Source organism: Sander lucioperca, unplaced genomic scaffold, assembly GCF_008315115.2.
Source record: "Sander lucioperca isolate FBNREF2018 unplaced genomic scaffold, SLUC_FBN_1.2 Unpl_43, whole genome shotgun sequence".
In the NCBI taxonomy this organism is placed as follows: Eukaryota; Metazoa; Chordata; class Actinopteri; order Perciformes; family Percidae; genus Sander; species Sander lucioperca.
The window spans coordinates 17,501-24,336 of NW_023396380.1; the positions used below are offsets into that span (position 1 = coordinate 17,501).

At 41.2% G+C, this 6,836-nt stretch overlaps 1 long non-coding RNA gene across 1 annotated transcript; it reads right to left on the reverse strand.

The window, feature by feature from the left end:
- Positions 1 to 1,736: 1,736 nt before the first annotated feature.
- Positions 1,737 to 6,454, reverse strand: LOC116037686. Its single transcript, XR_004101927.1, has 3 exons — positions 6,418 to 6,454; positions 5,792 to 5,860; positions 1,737 to 1,815 (listed from the first exon to the last, which is right to left on the reverse strand). It is a non-coding gene; the product is annotated as an uncharacterized LOC116037686 (long non-coding RNA).
- Between the last annotated feature and the right edge of the window lie 382 nt (positions 6,455 to 6,836).

The window sequence follows — 6,836 nt, forward strand, 5'->3', positions numbered from 1 at the left end:
AGATGGATGATGGATAGATGTATGGTTGGGTGGATGGGTGGATGAATGAATGGGTGAATGGATGGATGGGTGGGTGAATGGATGGACGGATGGGTGGGTGAATGGATGGATGGATAGATGGGTGGATGGATGGATGGATAGATGGATGAATAGATGTATGGATGGGTGGATGGGTGGATGGGTGAATGGATGGATAAATGGGTGGATGGGTGGATGGATGGATAGATGGGTGGATGGATGGATAGATGGGTGGATGGGTGGATGGATGGGTGGATGGATAAATGGATAGATGGGTGGATGGGTGGATGGATGGATAGATGGGTGGATGTATGGATGGATGGATAGATGGGTGGATGAATGGATGGATTAATGGATAGATGGATGGATAGATGGGTGGATGGATGGATGGATGGATAGATGGATGATGGATAGATAGATGGATAGATGTATGGATGGGTGGATGGGTGGATGAATGAATGGGTGAATGGATGGATGGGTGGGTGAATGGATGGACGGATGGGTGGGTGAATGGATGGATGGATAGATGGGTGGATGGATGGATGGATGGATGGATAGATGGATGAATAGATGTATGGATGGGTGGATGGATGGATGGGTGAATGGATGGATAAATGGGTGGATGGGTGGATGGATGGATAGATGGGTGGATGGATGGATAGATGGGTGGATGGGTGGATGGATGGGTGGATGGGTGGATGGATAGCTGGATAGATGGGTGGATGGGTGGATGGATGGATAGATGGATGGATAGATGGGTGAATGGATGGGCGGCTGGATGGATAGATGGGTGGATGGATGGATGGGTGGATGGGTGGATGGACAGATGGGTGGATGGATGGATAGATGATGGATAGATGGATGAATAGATGTATGGATGGGTGGATGGATGGATGGGTGAATGGATGGATAAATGGGTGGATGGGTGGATGGATGGATAGATGGGTGGATGTGGGGATGGATGGGTGGATGGGTGGATGGATAGCTGGATAGATGGGTGGATGGGTGGATGGATGGATAGATGGATGGATAGATGGGTGGATGGATGGGCGGCTGGATGGATAGATGGGTGGATGGATGGGCGGCTGGATGGATAGATGGGTGTATGGGTGGATGGATAGATGGTGGATGGGTGGATGGGTGGATGGATAGATGGATGGATAGATGGGTGCATGGGTGGATGGGTGGATGGATGGGTGGATGGATAGATGGATGGATAGATGGATGGATAGATGGGTGAATGGGTGGGTGGATAGATAGATAGATAGATAGATAGATAGATAGATAGATAGATAGATAGATAGAAAGAAGGGTGGATAGGTGCATGGATAGATGGATGGATAGGTGGGTGGATGGGTGGATGGGTGGATGAGTGGATAGATAGATAGATAGATAGATAGATAGATAGATAGATAGATAGATAGATAGATAGATAGAAGGGTGGATAGGTGGATGGATAGAGATGGATGGGTGGATGGGTGGATGGATTGATAGATAGATAGATAGATAGATAGATAGATAGATAGATAGATAGATAGATAGATAGATAGATAGATAGAAGGGTGGATAGAAGGGTGGATAGGTGGATGGATAGAGATGGATGGGTGGATGGATTGATAGATAGATAGATAGATAGATAGATAGATAGATAGATAGATAGATAGAGGGGACTGCAGATGAAATGTAGCTAATGTTGTCCCTTTTCAACTTTATTTAAAGTGTGTCTGAACTCTGAAAGGACAGCTGACTCACCGCTCACATCCTGACTGTTGTATGAAACACCTGCTGCTGCAACACCTGCAGAGAAAACACACCTGAGGCATCTGAGCAGATTTGTCATAATCACTGATCCTTTTTCGGAGAATCACCACTAACCAAATCAGTATACAGTAAGTTTTTCTTTAGTTTAGGGAGTTAGGTAAAGGAAGGTGAGCTTCTGTTAGATCATTATTAAGATAAGATTGTTTGTGTGTAACACCTGGTTTATGTTGAAGCAGTACATTGCTTTGCTGTTATTTCTATTTCCATTCTCCTGTTACCTTGTTTCATGTTGCGTTTCTAAACTTCTAGACTTCTAGACCGGCCCTGAACACACCGCAACTAGTCTATATCTATGATTATATCATTATGATTCTAGATCTATGATTGATATTCATTTCAGGGATTGTTCCAATGCCGACGGATAGCTCTCTTTTTAGGCCGGATGTCCGTCCCCTTCCTCTGTCTCTGTGTTTGCCTTCTAACCTCCGGTGGATTTCTGAGGACTATGGTTAACTGCTCCTCAGCTCTCTGCAGGGTAAATCCAGACAACTAGCTAGACTATCTGTCCAATCTGAGTTTTCTGTTGCACGGCTAAAACTACTTTTGAACGTACACATGTTCCACCAAAACAAGTTCCTTCCTGAGACTATTCAGTAGAGGCACCGTGGCTCCGTCCGGAGCTTAGCACCGCCCACGATGATTGTGATTACTTTAAAGGTCCTATGACATGCTGCTTTTTGGATGCTTTTATATAGGCCTTAGTGGTCCCCTAATCCTGTATCTGAAGTCTCTTTTATATAGGCCTTAGTGGTCCCCTAATCCTGTATCTGAAGTCTCTTTTATATAGGTCTTAGTGGTCCCTAATACTGTATTTGAAGTCTCTTTTATATAGACCTTAATGGTCTCCTAATACTGTATCTGAAGTCTCTTTTATATAGACCTTAGTGGTCCTTTAATACTGTATCTGAAGTCTCTTTTATATAGACCTTAGTGGTCCCCTAATACTGTATCTGAAGTCTCTTTTATATAGGCCTTAGTGGTCCCCTAATACTGTATTTGAAGTCTCTTTTATATAGACCTTAATGGTCCCCTAATACTGTATCTGAAGTCTCTTTTATATAGGCCTTAGTGGTCCCCTAATACTGTATTTGAAGTCTCTTTTATATAGACCTTAATGGTCCCCTAATACTGTATCTGAAGTCTCTTTTATATAGACCTTAGTGGTCCCCTAATACTGTATCTGAAGTCTCTTTTATATAGACCTTAGTGGTCCCCTAATACTGTATCTGAAGTCTCTTTTATATAGGCCTTAGTGGTCCTCTAATACTGTATTTGAAGTCTCTTTTATATAGACCTTAGTGGTCCCCTAATACTGTATCTGAAGTCTCTTTTATATAGACCTTAGTGGTCCCCTAATACTGTATCTGAAGTCTCTTTTATATAGACCTTAGTGGTCCCCTAATACTGTATCTGAAGTCTCTTTATATAGACCTTAGTGGTCCCCTAATACTGTATCTGAAGTCTCTTTATATAGACCTTAGTGGTGCCATAATACTGTATCTGAAGTCTCTTTTATATAGACCTTAGTGGTCCCCTAATACTGTATCTGAAGTCTCTTTTATATAGACCTTAGTGGTCCCCTAATACTGTATCTGAAGTCTCTTTTATATAGACCTTAGTGGTCCCCTAATACTGTATCTGAAGTCTCTTTTATATAGGCCTTAGTGGTCCCCTAATACTGTATTTGAAGTCTCTTTATATAGACCTTAGTGGTCCCCTAATACTGTATCTGAAGTATCTTTTATATAGGCCTTAGTGGTCCCCTAATACTGTATCTGAAGTCTCTTTTATATAGACCTTAGTGGTCCCCTAATACTGGATCTGAAGTCTCTTTTATATAGACCTTAGTGGTCCCCTAATACTGTATCTGAAGTCTCTTTTATATAGGCCTTAGTGGTCCCCTAATACTGTATTTGAAGTCTCTTTTATATAGACCTTAGTGGTCCTCTAATACTGTATCTGAAGTCTCTTTTATATAGACCTTAGTGGTCCCCTAATACTGTATCTGAAGTCTCTTTTATATAGGCCTTAGTGGTCCCCTAATACTGTATTGAAGTCTCTTTTATATAGACCTTAGTGGTCCCCTAATACTGTATCTGAAGTCTCTTTTATATAGACCTTAGTGGTCCCCTAATACTGTATCTGAAGTCTCTTTTATATAGACCTTAGTGGTCCCCTAATACTGTATCTGAAGTCTCTTTATATAGGCCTTAGTGGTCCTCTAATACTGTATTTGAAGTCTCTTTTATATAGACCTTAATGGTCTCCTAATACTGTATCTGAAGTCTCTTTTATATAGACCTTAGTGGTCCTCTAATACTGTATCTGAAGTCTCTTTTATATAGACCTTAGTGGTCCCCTAATACTGTATCTGAAGTCTCTTTTATATAGGCCTTAGTGGTCCCCTAATACTGTATTTGAAGTCTCTTTTATATAGACCTTAATGGTCCCCTAATACTGTATCTGAAGTCTCTGTTATATAGACCTTAGTGGTCCCCTAATACTGTATCTGAAGTATCTTTTATATAGGCCTTAGTGGTCCCCTAATACTGTATCTGAAGTCTCTTTATATAGACCTTAGTGGTGCCCTAATATTGTATCTGAAGTCTCTTTTATATAGACCTTAGTGGTCCCCTAATACTGTATCTGAAGTATCTTTTATATAGGCCTTAGTGGTCCCCTAATACTGTATCTGAAGTCTCTTTATATAGACCTTAGTGGTGCCCTAATACTGTATCTGAAGTCTCTTTTATATAGACCTTAGTGGTCCCCTAATACTGTATCTGAAGTCTCTTTTATATAGACCTTAGTGGTCCCCTAATACTGTATCTGAAGTCTCTTTATATAGACCTTAGTGGTGCCATAATACTGTATCTGAAGTCTCTTTTATATAGACCTTAGTGGTCCCCTAATACTGTATCTGAAGTCTCTTTTATATAGACCTTAGTGGTCCCCTAATACTGTATCTGAAGTCTCTTTTATATAGACCTTAGTGGTCCCCTAATACTGTATCTGAAGTCTCTTTTATATAGGCCTTAGTGGTCCCCTAATACTGTATTTGAAGTCTCTTTATATAGACCTTAGTGGTCCCCTAATACTTTATCTGAAGTATCTTTTATATAGGCCTTAGTGGTCCCCTAATACTGTATCTGAAGTCTCTTTATATAGACCTTAGTGGTCCCCTAATACTGTATCTGAAGTCTCTTTCCCTAAATTCAGCCTTGGTGCAGAATTACAGCCACTAGAGCCAGTCCCACAATGAGCTTTCCTTAGGATGTACCATTTCTGTGTCTGTAGCTTTAAATGCTATTGAGGAGGAGAGAGAGGCAAGGTGGAGGGTGGGGGTGTGGCCTTGACCAACTGCCACGTTGCTTGTTTGAAAGCCATGATGTCTCTCTCTCTTTCATGGATGGGCCAAATTCTCTGGGTGGGCACAGCAGAGAAAGGGGAGGTAACCTTTCCTCTTATGACATCATAAAGGGAAGATTCTAGATCGGCCCATCTGAGCTTTCATTTTCTCAAAGGCAGAGCAGGATACCCAGGACTTGGTTTACACCTATCACCGTTTCTAGCCACTGGGGGACCATAGGCAGGCTGGGGGAACTCACATTAATGTTAAAAAACCTCATAAAGTGACATTTTCATACCATGGGACCTTTAAAGAAATGCCAATAAACCAGAGCATGTTTCTCTCCCATCCAGGAATGCTGCATGGACTAGCCAGACCTTCCTCAGCAGCTCTATGGGGGTAGAGCTGGACGTGTGAGACTACAATGGACAGCCTCACAGTTTGTGTTCAGTTTGTCTGCAGTTCAGGTGTCTTCCAGCAGGCGGCACTGTGGCTCCACGTGACAGGATGTGGATCAGAGCGAACCAGCTATATCCTGCTCAGATTACTGTTAATCAGGATTAAATCTGGGACAAACAAACTGTTCACATCAGGTCGACTCACCTGAACCTCCGGATGCTGCTGCCGCTAAGACCGCCACTGCCGCGGTGGTCTGATGGCCGCCAGCCACTCCTGTATGGGGGGGTATCGGATGTTCAGGATGAATACAACTTCTGTTTTCATCAGATGCTGGACAGTTTATTAAAAACAGACTCAAGAAGGATCAATTTCATTCAAACTAACAAAGAGTCTTTCACAAGTAATCCTAAACAAGAACTAGTTATTTTGGGATTAAATTGAACCCACATTCATGTCTTGTGATACGTTTTAAATTAAAGTTAAAGAATATTACTGACACTATTTAGATCACATGTGTCAAACTCAAGGCCCGGGGGCCAAATTCTACGATGGCTAACAAACTTTTTTGCTGACTTTTTTGGGGTTCTTTGTTGACCAAACTGTATGGGAGAAAGCTATATGAGACATGCAACTACACAGCCAAAGATATTTAACTTTATTGGTTAAATAAAAGCATGTCAGTAAACTATACATGTCTGGCCCTTATTGTGATTCTCATTTCCAGTGCGTCTCTTAGTGAAGTTGAGTTTGACCCCCCTGATTTAAGTGTTTAAATCTTTCTTTTAAATGCAGTTTGTGTTTATGCAGGTTTATGTCAGACGTTATCTCACCCTCAATCTTATCCTGACTCTTGGAGTCATCATCATCTGGAAAGGAAACACATCCAACATTTATTTCTCTAATTAAAGATGTTTTAACAACACTTAATAATAATTTATACATTTCAGACTCTCAGATTTCCTCTGAAAACCATTTATCTTCCACTTTATTTCTTTCTGTTGTCTTTCTGCTTTCCAACAACGACCAATACGAGCATGTTGACCGATGGTTGCATAAATGGGTTATGTTGTATGGTGTTAACTTAGTTTATTTTATGAAAGGGGACCAGAATTAGCCACAAGGCTATTTTTCATCTGTAGTCCCCTGCCCTTGATGTTTTAAAAAAGGATTTTGAAAATACAAAAAACAAAAAGGAAGACAACTCAAGCAAAGAAAAGCATCACAGAAACAGAAAACAACAAAACATGGA